We start from the raw sequence: 12,206 nt of genomic DNA, 5'->3' as shown, positions 1-12,206 counted from the left end.
TATTGTCGTGATCTATTCGCAATCATACAACGTACATCTTCATATCAAGCCGAGCGGTCTGCGGCGATAGACCTCCGGCTTGAAGGCCCCGGCTTCAGTCCCGGAAGGGTAATGTGTATGGATTTTAACAGCATTTGTTTTTTCGTATTGTGTCAGGGGGGGTATCGTACGGGATAAAAGGATTTCAGTCTGAAAAAATTGGAGAGAATATCCTCCCCAGGATACTTTCATGGGAGTAAGGAATCCGTAAAAATATAGGATATACATTTTATAGCAGGTTTAAAAATATGGTTTGGGTACCCTATTTCTTTTCTGTTAATTATGTTTTTCAATGTACGAATTTTGATCATTCTCATGATATTTTCTGCTTTCAAAGGAGTTCCATGAATATTATACCAAATGTTCTTTATACTCTGCAAGAAACCATTTTTGAAGATAATTCAGGTCCTAATAAATATTATTCACTAGGAAAGGGAAGTTTCCCTCCTCCACACATGGAAGCAGAGAGCAATTTCGCACTCTGGTCAGATCAAACATTTCCGCGTAACAAAACGAAGCCCCCCCTGTAAAACTTTTTCACCTAAAGTTTTATTATTAGTATCATAAATTTGCTGAAAGCAAACAATTTGAAGGATTCGTCGATAATATCTTTGCTTTCTTTGTCCTTCGTCCGCCTTCCAAACGAAGAGGTGAATTTTACATGACTGCTGTATAAGCGAGCGATTGCTAAAATGGTAAAAGTGTGTTTTTATGTGTATGGGTGTGTGTGAGAGAGAAAGAGAGAGAGAGAGAGAAGACAAAATTTTAGTTGCAAAATGACACACTTCAATTGCCGTTTTCGGTTCATATAGCAAAAAGAATACCGCCACAAGAGAATAAAGACAACTGTAGTCTATTCTGTTCTCTTCCGCCATCTCAGTCAGAACTTTCAACTACAGCCTGTAATGAGTGTAGACCTTACCCAGTTTTCAAATTGAATAGATGGTGGTGGTAGTTCGGTTTCTTGACCTTGTAAAAATCTTCCCTGGCTTTGATTTTGTTTGTCATCATTCCAGCCAGAAATGACAAAAATGAGAATTCCTTAGTTTACAGCAAGGGGAATTGGGAACAAGACATTAAGGATGGTATTCCTGGAAGCTCAAGTATCACGATTGTTTCATTCAATAGACAGAGGACACTTTTCTATGAAGGCTTTTCTACATGTTTTCTCACAAAGGGGATTTTCCTTTTGCAATCTATATGACCACTAGCAATTTCAATCTTGGCCATTCCCGCCAGCGTTTTCATTTTCGAGACGGGACAAGTAGTCTGCCTCGTCTCGTGTCTCGTCTAAAAGGATTCTGCCTCGTCTCGTGGCAACACTACTCCGGGTTTAAACTAAATTCCGGCTGAGTTAATTTTAGCTGGAGACGAAAAATTGTGGAACAAGATACATAAACTCATTCTCCTTATCTGGAACAAGGAATAATTGCCACAAGAGTGGAAATAATCAATCATAGTTCCAATTCACAAGAAAGGCGACAAAACACTGTAATAATTACACTGCCCAACAAATAGAAACTATATCTCCGCGATTAAAATAGGTGATTCTTAAGAAAACTAGGAAACGGTCACACTGATTTCGAAAATCACCTTAAGAATGCCCTATCACGTTAGGTTCCAAAGATATGAACATATTTATTATTCGCATTATATACAGTACAACCCCTATTATCCGACACAGTTTTCGGGATATTTCTCAGCCCCTATTTAATCGATTTACAGAAAATGTTAAGGGTAATCTACCCAGTCATGTCTCCCGTTGTCTAGATTTGGAACTGATCGGTTGAATAGAGGCTGAGAAATAGCCCGGAAACTTTGTCGGATAATCTAGGTTCTACTGTATTATACGCGCATTAAAATGTTTCGATACAGATTGTTACATGGTCACGCCTATTTTGTTCATCAAACCAGTATCGTCTGTACGGAAACACATATTTTCCTCCATAGCAAAATAATGTGCAAAGGTTTGATGTCTGTGTCGAAACTCAAATTTATGCACCAGGAACAAGTAATTTCCATTGCTGTAGTCTAGAAATTTATGAGGAATTTTTGGGGATATGCAAATAAAATGGTCTTGAAATTTCAGAGCCGGAAACAGATACACTATAGGGTTTCCTCGTGGAAACGAACTAGGCATTCGACATCGAAATATCACAAAATCATTTTGGATGAATACTCACCGTCGCTGACGGTATGCCCACTTCGGATGCACAACCGTGAGGGATCACTAGGTATGCCTTGTGACCCGGTTAGATAGCATTCATGCTTTTCAGTGAGCCCCTAGCACAGGTTGATTTGTGTTTATTGCACTGTAGTTTTTGTACCATACATTCGAAACGTATTTATACGCAAATCGTAAAAGAATTGTAACGTTTCAAAAATTACTTCTGGTGGCCCCCTTGAATTTTGTCTATGCTAAACGGGATAATGTCATGTTGCTCAGCGTAAATCTTTTGGAGAACAATAAGAAGGAAATTAGTGAGAGAATTATCATTTTTCTACAATTATTTCGAGTGGTGCGGCTAAAGTAATCCTGCACATTCGAAATTGTCGTTTAACTTAGTTCAAGTATCAATACATATCCTTTAAAAGAGGCATTGAGAAAAAAAATATCCTTTTCGGGAATCATTATGTATATAAAGCATTTAAAAATAGTGCAAGTTTTCACAGCGTTGAATTGTATCAAATATTGCTATTTTACTTATGGAACCTACAAATGGCAGACGAACAGCTGGTAATACGTCGAGTCTCAGATGTATCACTCATTTGTAATGTCGATGGGAGAAATTTTGTTGCGCTATTCTGATTGGCTAAGACACTGTGGTGGGTTGGTCAGAAACAAAGTTAGACTTGAGAATCAAGGACGAAATAAGCATGACGAAAGCTGGTTAACAGCAATAAACAGTGAGCGCGAGGAGGCTAGGCAAAAACGTTGAGGTTGAGAGTTAGTGCTTGTGTCCTCGACCATAGGATTTGACATTATCGCGTGTTGTTTTGAGATTTTGTGAGTGAAAGATAAACTGTCTGCCTGAACTCTCGGATTGCAGCATTTTATCTGTGTGTGACAGGTAACTTTTAAACGTTTTATGTGTAGTATTCTAAGATTGGAATCATATCTAGTTCAGATTCTGCACAATACCATATATCTACTATTTGTGTAGTCCAGATTTAATGTACTTTGTGAAATGTATTTACATTCTAAAATAAAATCGTTAGAGTATTTACAGAAATAATTCCGTAAATAATATGTAATAGTCGTGTCTAAAAAAAAAAAATAAATAAAAAATACGCGTCCCTATATTATAATTTTCAGTATTATTGAGTGTGATATTTCAATTTGCCCATGTAGTGGCGCCGCAAAACCTTTTTAAAGGATGGCCCAGCAAGGAAATTTAAATCCCTAATCTATGGAAACATGGAGTTCATTGACTAAAATTTCAGAGTTGAGCATCATAAGCTTATGATTGTATGTAAGTGTGTTATATTATTAGAATCATTATCTGATATTGAATCTTCAGAACTTACGTACAACAAATAATAAATACAATAGAGTAGTACTTAATTATTATTATTATTATTATTATTATTATTATTATTATTATTATTATTAACAAATTATACATATGTATCATGCTTTCCGTGTACGAGGCCCCGGCTTAATCTCCAGTGGGATGCCAAGGGGATAGCTACTGTAGCGGCCGACCTGAGGCGCCTTCGGGCCGACCTAATTTTTTGCTTTTCTTACTGTTATTAAATTCATAATTACTATTTAAAAACCTTTTAATTGCTTTATTGCCATGTAATTATTGCAGGTATTAGTCAATGTTAAATTTCTCTCTTTATATTTTGTTCTTTCTGTGGAATAACTAAGCCAGACGAATACTTAAAGTTAGCTATTGTCTCGTAAGAGGAAACTCATATCTTTTTCTCCCCCTCTTTGCATCTTGAGAAACAGATCTGAATTGGTAACCTATAACCTTCGATTCGCTGCACGTGCAAGGGAATATCTAACCCTTGTGTCTTATCTGAGAGTCTGATGTTATTTTCTGAATACTCTCATTGTCCTCTGTTTAAGCCCAGATGTTCTCAAAAACATGGTAGACGTATAATTAACATTTTGGCGCCGAAGTTGACACTTCGAAAATACTAAATATGTCTATTTTGACACCGTATAAAATAAGTGTCTTGGGAACACTTGTATTTTTGGTATCATTGTGAAACGATTAAGAAACCTGTAAAATCTGGATAAAGCTTGATTTTCTTTGTAATATCAAATTAACCTTTGACTTTTAATTTGGATATTATGTACCAGATGACGCTAAAGCCTTATACTGTTTGTAATAACGCGCATGCGTGACTATTCTAGTTAACACCCTAAATAGTCGTTTAGATTATCAATACCCAATCTAAACGTAAAGACTAATTTCATTGCACACGAGTATCCGCCCTTTTTGGGAAGATACCACCCTACTATACTCCCACGTACGTAACGTGTGAATAAACTCCCTGAATACAAAATAGCTGTACAAGCTGTTCTCAGGGGGAAATCATTGTGTGTCTACGAGGCACGAGCTTCGTGCTCGTCGCCGGGGGCTCCGGTCCACTCTTCGGGCTCAGGCTTCTGTCCTTCGCCCGCCGGACTTGCGTTTCTTCTCTGACTTTGTTAGAGTCATAGAGAGAAGAACTTAGTGCATTCTCAGAGTGTGTTATTACACTGTGTTAGTGGAGAACTCCGTCATCTCCGTTCTCCTACCAAGGACCATCTCTGTTTTCATTTCGTGTGTGCAATACAGCAAGAACTTTGTTACTGTGCTGAACGTTGTTTCTAGTAAGTTTACTACTACTACATGCAGGCAGTCGTAATTCAATCTCTTCATTGAACTGCCCTTGTTTCTCTTTTATCATTGGTCATATTCTGACCCCTCTCAAGTTTCACGCATACGCCACTAGACTTGTGCGTCATCTAAAATTATCTCTGATGTATAACAACTTATTGCTTAACAACTCTTCTGCGCTGTACAAAAGCAACTTACAATAAAACTCATACTATTCTAACTCGGCGTTCCAGTTATTTAAAACGCCTATCTAAAGTTTTCAAAGTACGACCTCACCTACTCATATTCTCTCAGAAAGTACCTCCGAAGAAGCCGTTCGTCGAAGTCATTATTATCACATCTCTTTCGTTCTCTGGTTCCTACGTGAACCACTACACCAGTCACGCCTGTTGAGGACCGAACTCTTTATCTTCTGTAGTTGAGTGAACCATCACCCTTCTGTGTGTGTTCTGCGACTCCAGTACTATTCCTGCATTCGCCGTGAGAATTCCGATTGGAGAAAGAACTTCACTCTCCGTAGGAAGTGGAAGCATCTTGTTGGTTTTACCGCTCGAACCAATACAGACATCTTCTGGGAATTCTTGGTTGCAACGAACATCTTGTTACCACGCTAAGCTCAACTGGACTTATACAGGACTCGACGATATCTCCAGAGGCCACTTGGAACTCTTTCATCTGTGTAGGTGTTGAATTGCGAGGTGAGTGATTTAAATTGTTTTAGTGATTTTAATTGTGCATCTTGATTCCTCGCATCGACTCAGAATCACGTCTACTTCTTTGCACCCAATATCCGATTTCAGTGTTTGTGTAAAGTGATTCTACAACTAAGGTTGTTAGCGATAACTATCTCTTCCATTTTATTGTTTTATCGATTAAATTGTTATTAGGCTGAATTATTTAAGTATAGCCAAGCCTGACCTTGTCTTGTGAAGTTTTATGTATTTGAGGTCCATTAAGTGTGTTAATAATCCTGTCTCCATTGCATTAGCTTTATTTTCAAATTCATTGTTGTATAATACGTGCCTAATTATTAAGTTGTCGTCCCGCTACAAATATTTATTTCTTTGCACGAGTCCTAGTTGTCTATTATTTTGGAGTGCTAATTAATCTCGTTGTTGTGTGGGCTTCACGTTAACTAGTGACCCCCCTTTGGAGCCGCCACTGCCCTAAAGTGCTGGCAATTACCTGCGGGACATTCATGGATCAAGGCTCCCTTATAATCTCGTAAACTCGTGCTTGAACTTTGTAATTAATTATTGTCATACATAGGCACTCATCCTGTTCTCTCTCTCTCTATCAACTCACCTTGCCGACAGCCTGGTTAGTCGGACATTGTTTGAACAGGACGGACCTCCTCCCTACCGTACTAGTAAATTGCCGAGCCCCATAGACTGCTCAGCTCCATTACATTTTAATGTCAGGCAACCCTCTAAGTCAGACATTCTTGAGACCTTTCGTGGTCCTTTATTAACTATTCTGTTAGCTTGATTTCGGCTACCTTTGGTAGAGATATTGTCGCTAATAATCTCTTTTTATGTTCGTGACCTGTGGTGGGACTCCCTCACCAGTGGCCGCAAAAGTTCTGATCGCCTCCTGCCACCGGCCCCGACATAAATTTGGTGTTCAGCAGTGGAATTCGATCATTAGCTCGTCATCTAATAATGTGTTAATTGATATTGATTATAGAATCCTATGTTGCTTTTGTAAATGACAAAGCAGGAGTTATTTATATTATTACTTTCATTTGTGTTAAGTAGTTTTCTTAGGGTCACATTTATATTCTAAATGAGTTTCGTATAATTTAATGTTTAAATTGTGTTAATTGAAAGGACAGGTTTCCTATTAATTTGCTTGAAAGTAAACATTTTGTGTTGATATGTTGCGTTGGGCAAATGCCCCCTTCTACCCTGAAAGCTTAACTATCATTTTGCTTGTTCAAGAGAAGTCAATGAGGGAAGGAAAAAGAAACAGTCCATATATCAAAAGAATAGTTCGTTCCTTTTTCTTCAACACAGAGAGAAAACATCTGTTCTCTGTTAGTTTCCCCAGCTGGGCAAAACAAAACAAAAAGAAAAAGAAAAAGAAAGCGAGAAAAAGGAAGTGTGTTGGTTAGTGTTCCTCGGTTGTGTAATGCGTTAGTATTAAAAAAAAAAAAAAAAAGAAACTGTAGGGAAAAATATCAACACAATACCTTGAGAAGGTTTATGGCGCCAAATGCGGGACGGATACTTTCTTCTTCACCTATCGAGATGAAAGCTATTCCGTTCTGTATTCAAAGCTTCTCAACGTATTCTGAGTTCGATTCTTGCAATGGATTTTCGCGAGATTCATTTCAAGAATCATCAGTCGCAAGGCTGGTGTAGGAACTCCAAGTATTCAAATTCTGCTTGTGTGATTAATGTACAAGTCAGTCAAAACAAACATCATTGAAACTTTGAAATTTATTTTGAAATTTTCATTCTGTGAGTCCTTATACTCACGCGTTGTCAGTTCTTTGATTGTGGGTAAATTCTTGATCTTTCCCCGACTGGCTTCTCAGCGTTAGTGGTAGATTAAATATTATGTTAGGTGCTAAAGAGATTCCTTACACGAACTATGCGAACTAAAGCCTTAATATGTTTCGTTTCTCAGTAAAAGTTCATAATGAGATTCATTATTGTGATTTTGAAGTTTTCAAATTATTTTAAATTTTCTTGGAGGCCAATTTAATTTTATTGTTTATGAATGGACGTGCTTTTTGTTAATTATGAGAGAATTAAGTATACCTAGATTGAAAGTTTAAAAGGGCAATAAATTCAGTTAGTAATTTGTTTTAAGTAGAGACCATTCTTAATAAGTTGTTGTAATATTAAGCCTAACTCGTTATTTTATTATTTTAAGTCGTGTTTGAATAAAGACAACACTAATGTGGGACACCCCTGAAGTATAGTACCCTGTATTCTAAGACCGCGAAGTACCTTGTATTTTGATTGAATGATAAGAGCGTAAATTATTAGGATATGCGTTATTGCTTTTGAAGTCCATGGCATCAAAGTTTTGTAATTTGAATAAAGCTCTTGTAAATTTTAATTGCCAGTGTAAGGCTGTTTTATTAAGGAAGAAATACGTGAACTTAATGTAGTAGAAAGACTAATCCTAACAATTCCGTTTGTGCTTACTATTGTTATTAATTAAGGAGACGTTTAAATAATTTATTAGTAGACATTATTAATCAATGAATCTTTTCTTATTCATTATGTTAGAAGTTGAATTATCGATAAATTTATCACTTTCCGGTCACGATAAATTCGACCGTAGTCATTGTGTTAATAATTTCATTTGTTCAGGACGTAAAACCGTGCTCTGTAGTATTGTTATTAATTTTGCTATTCCTTGTCGAGCGCTAATGCCTCGAGTTGTATAATTATCTTGTAAATTTTAGCGAGCTATCTAATTTTGGAACGTATCGTTGGGAGACACCCTGTCGGAAAATATTGAGACAGTGAACATACCTCTCCCTTGTTCCAGCAGTAATTCATGGAGTCTAGATTAGGTTAGGATGTGTCAATTCCCTTTCCTAAAAAGAGTACCAATTCCATCAAACGTGATAATTAACTATAATTATCAGCCCCAAAGCGTACATTGGTCGTTCAGAGAATTGCCGCTTGTTTCTATCGCTTGTATTAGCTGAGAATCGTGCAATCTCTGATGTTTATACTCCGTTGAATCGATCTTATTGTACCAATTCCATCAAACGTGATAATTAACTACAATTATCAGCCCCAAAGCGTAAATTGGTCGTTTCAGAGAATTGCCGCTTGTTTCTATCGCTTGTATTAGCTGAGAATCGCGCAATCTCTAATGTTGATCCTCTGTTATATCGACCTTATTGTATAATGGTGTGTCCGCGTAATTGTAAGGAAGTTAAGCCGGATCTTTGAGAAGGCTTACCCCCTTAAAGGTACGGGACCCTCCTATTACATCCCAGGTCGCTATGGACCCCTAGGTCCCGCAGCTGTTTATTATCGTTCTGTTTACTAACGAACGACCAGAGAATGTTTGGTTCTTTCGGAAGGAAGCCCAGTGTTTCGTTCGAAAGACACCCTATGGTGTTAAAGTTTTAACTATGTGCCTTTCGAGATGGTAATGATATGTATGGAAGCTAATGTTGTATTTAAATGGTCATAAATATTCTTGCTCGCGAGTGCCTAATCTAATCAAAGGTGCGTTTGTGTAGACCTAATCCTTTTGAGCACTCTTGCTCCCTAATGAGTCCAAGCACGAGTCCTTAAGAAAATCTAAGGTTGTCCGAAGAGATAATTAAATTCGCTTGTCCAATGTATCAAGTATTGTTATGTTTTCTAGCTTCCGCGTAAATTAGTGATGTTATAATATCATGAGTAAAAGAAATGCTTCTGCAAGTCCAGGAATCGAGTTATTTTCTAGAATAAAATTCTTATCGGGCCTAAATGTCAAATACAGCCGCCCTGTTTAGTAAATAAGTGCATTATTGATCACTTTGTAACTGCATATAAACTCTTTCTTGTCTCCTATTTGAAATGATAAATCGTTCTTTTGTGCGTATAGATATCCCAAAAGGTCTCTAAAATGTAAATACGCGGTTAAATTCCTCAAAGTTAAAATTATGAATAAATGCGAAGTAAATGTAAGTCCCAGGGTCATATGAGTTAATATTAGAAGATAGGCTAAAAGTAATCTTTATTATACCTCTCTTGCCTCCTGCCGTCCGAGTGCCAACTTAATTTGTATCTAAGAGTCGACATCATGTCTCCTGTAAGGAATTCTCGTTGAATTGTATTAATTGTTCTTAAATGTATTTAAGTAATTATAGTCTATTCCCGTTCGATTGTATTTCTATGAGGTTGTGGCACATTCTATTTTTATCATTTGGATATATTGATTATTGTATTTACCAGGAATAGACATTTTAAGCTGTAATTCTAATAATATTCTAACGTGAATATACATTATAATAAATATGATAATGGCATTTGATATATTATGCGTTATAATGCCTATGATAATTGATATCTACTATATGTTATAATTAATATGAATTTTTGGTGAATATCCAGGTTGAAATTAAGACCTACCAATTGAATGATATCAATATTTTACTGTAAAAGGTAGTTGTTATCATAGTAAGGCAACAAGATAATTGCCTGAAGTTATATTTAAATTCATTGTTAATTTCTAAACGTCAGTACTTCAGTTATATTGGTTCCTTTGTTAATAAAATGACGTAAAAGCGAAGTACCTCTGTGCGAAGAGTACAATTAAATATATGTTGATTTAAAATTCTATATTGTAACTCTACCTCTCTTATCGATTAATTATTTGTAGCAGTTCATTTTATAAATTAAGACGATTTATTTGATTAAGTTTGTTAAGCGTCTGTTCAACTGCGTTGATTAATTATTTGTGGTAGTTCATTTTATAAATTAAGACGATTTATTTGATTAAGTTTGTTAAGCGTCTGTTCAACTGCGTTGATTAATTATTTGTGGTAGTTCATTTTATAAATTAAGACGATTTATTTGATTAAGTTTGTTAAGCGTCTGTTCAACTGCGTTGATTAATTATTTGTGGTAGTTCATTCTATAAATTGAGATGATTTATTTTGTTAAGCGTCTGTTCAACTGCGTGACCATAGTCACTAAACAATAATATTGAACAGCGTTAATTGGCATATTGTTAAATGAAAATGTTGAAAGTTTAGACAATAATTGATCTGGTATATTGGTCGTTTGCGTCATATTATAATTCAGGTATTTTTAGACGTAACTATAAAATTGCCATCTAGTTTATGAACACCTTGTATTGAGTCGTGTTCCATATAAATGCTATTTAAAAAGGGTTCATTTTGAAACCTTCATACGCTGTCCCGTACTGAATTCTAATTGTTTAAGGGATGAATGTTATAAAGTGTTTAAAGAATATATATATGTTCTAGTTATCCCTTTCGCGCTAAAAGAAATCAGCCTTCATTTCATTCGAAAGCTTGTATGAAAACATAGAAATTCTTCTTTTGGCCGTTCTCTGTTTAAAAGAAAAACCAGACCCTTACCAGACAGGGCTGTAGTATAATTTCTTTTCTTCACACCACCCTGACCTCAGCGTGGAGTGTAGTAAAAAAAAAAAAGAAGAGAAAACATCTGAGTGTCAATTCCCAACTACCCTCCGGTAGTGGATAACCTTCGACCTCAGGGAGTCCCAGTAACCCAATTTTGGTAAAGACTAAAAGAAAATAATAATAAAAAAAAAAAAAAACAAACTGGCTCCCTTTCTTATCGTGTAACTAATGGTTTGTTTTGACAATTTTGGAGTAAGTGATAAAGTGTAAATTTTTAATTAATGTATCCAAAAACAAAACGTAGAGAAAAAGAAAAATTTACATATAGTAATAATAATAATAATAATAATAATAAAAAAAATCATGAATTAAATACTTCATTAACTAATGTAGTTATACTCTGTATACGGTAGTCTTGCGATTCTATGTAGTGTGTATAATCCCTAGAATTTTAAGTAGTTGATTCTTGTACTTTTTAATAATATAGAAGTCATTCAAATCCTTTGTTAAATTTAGTAATTCTATATATATATACCTAGTGGAACTTTCGTTTAGGACATGTGCAGTTCCTTGAATGTCTAGAGAGATGAAGAATCCAACTACCGTAAATGATTGTAAATTAGTAAAAAAAAAAAATGCGTGTAAATATTTATTATCTATATATATTTCCTTTGTAGTTATAATTGATTTGTAAAGCATAATTGCATGTTACTTGGGTTTAATATCTAACTATATTAATTTAGTATGGGTCATCCATCTCCTTTACATATAGGTATATCCTTTGTATATATAGGAACTCGTATTATAATAATAATAACTATAAAAACTGAGTAAAAAAAAAATATTTCAAATGTGTACTGTACATAATTGAGGTATAAAGTAGTTATATGAAATCATGTTGTATTGGCCTTGTTAGTCTTTGTATATTTTTATAGACAAAGCTTAGTTTTGTAAATATGTAGGAACAAATCGTACCAACTAGGGAACTCTTTGTATTATACGTATATAACCATTGGTAGAGCCATGTAGTAATTTCTTAAATTTGTGATTCACTCACAATCGAGATTTTATATCTAAATAATTGGTAGTCTAATGATAACTTTGTTTATTAACGTAGTTTAATAATAATTTTGGGGTTCTCATATTTAATTCTAGTTATAGATGTATATATATAAACATTTCTTTAACTTTTTAATTGTTTGAGTATGACATAGGTATTAGACCTTTAGATAATTGTATATCTTCTTATATACAAA

At 35.2% G+C, this 12,206-nt stretch overlaps 1 protein-coding gene across 2 annotated transcripts in view; it reads left to right on the top strand.

Moving 5' to 3' along the window:
- The first annotated feature begins 2,884 nt into the window (after positions 1-2,884).
- LOC145662281 (LITAF domain-containing protein) overlaps positions 2,885-12,206 on the top strand; it is a 123,017-nt gene continuing 113,695 nt past the window's right edge. Inside the window, exon 1 of one of the 2 annotated variants that reach the window (XM_081727678.1) lies at positions 2,885-3,110. The gene's annotated coding sequence lies outside the window, so the exon portion shown is untranslated. The remainder of the gene's footprint in view (positions 3,111-12,206) is intronic. The other variant, XM_081727680.1, reaches the window with a different exon arrangement.

The sequence above is a fragment of the Thermobia domestica genome, chromosome 10, assembly GCF_964235325.1.
Source record: "Thermobia domestica chromosome 10, izTheDome1.hap1.1, whole genome shotgun sequence".
Lineage (NCBI taxonomy): Eukaryota > Metazoa > Arthropoda > Insecta > Zygentoma > Lepismatidae > Thermobia > Thermobia domestica.
This window is presented reverse-complemented; position numbering and strand designations above follow the sequence as displayed.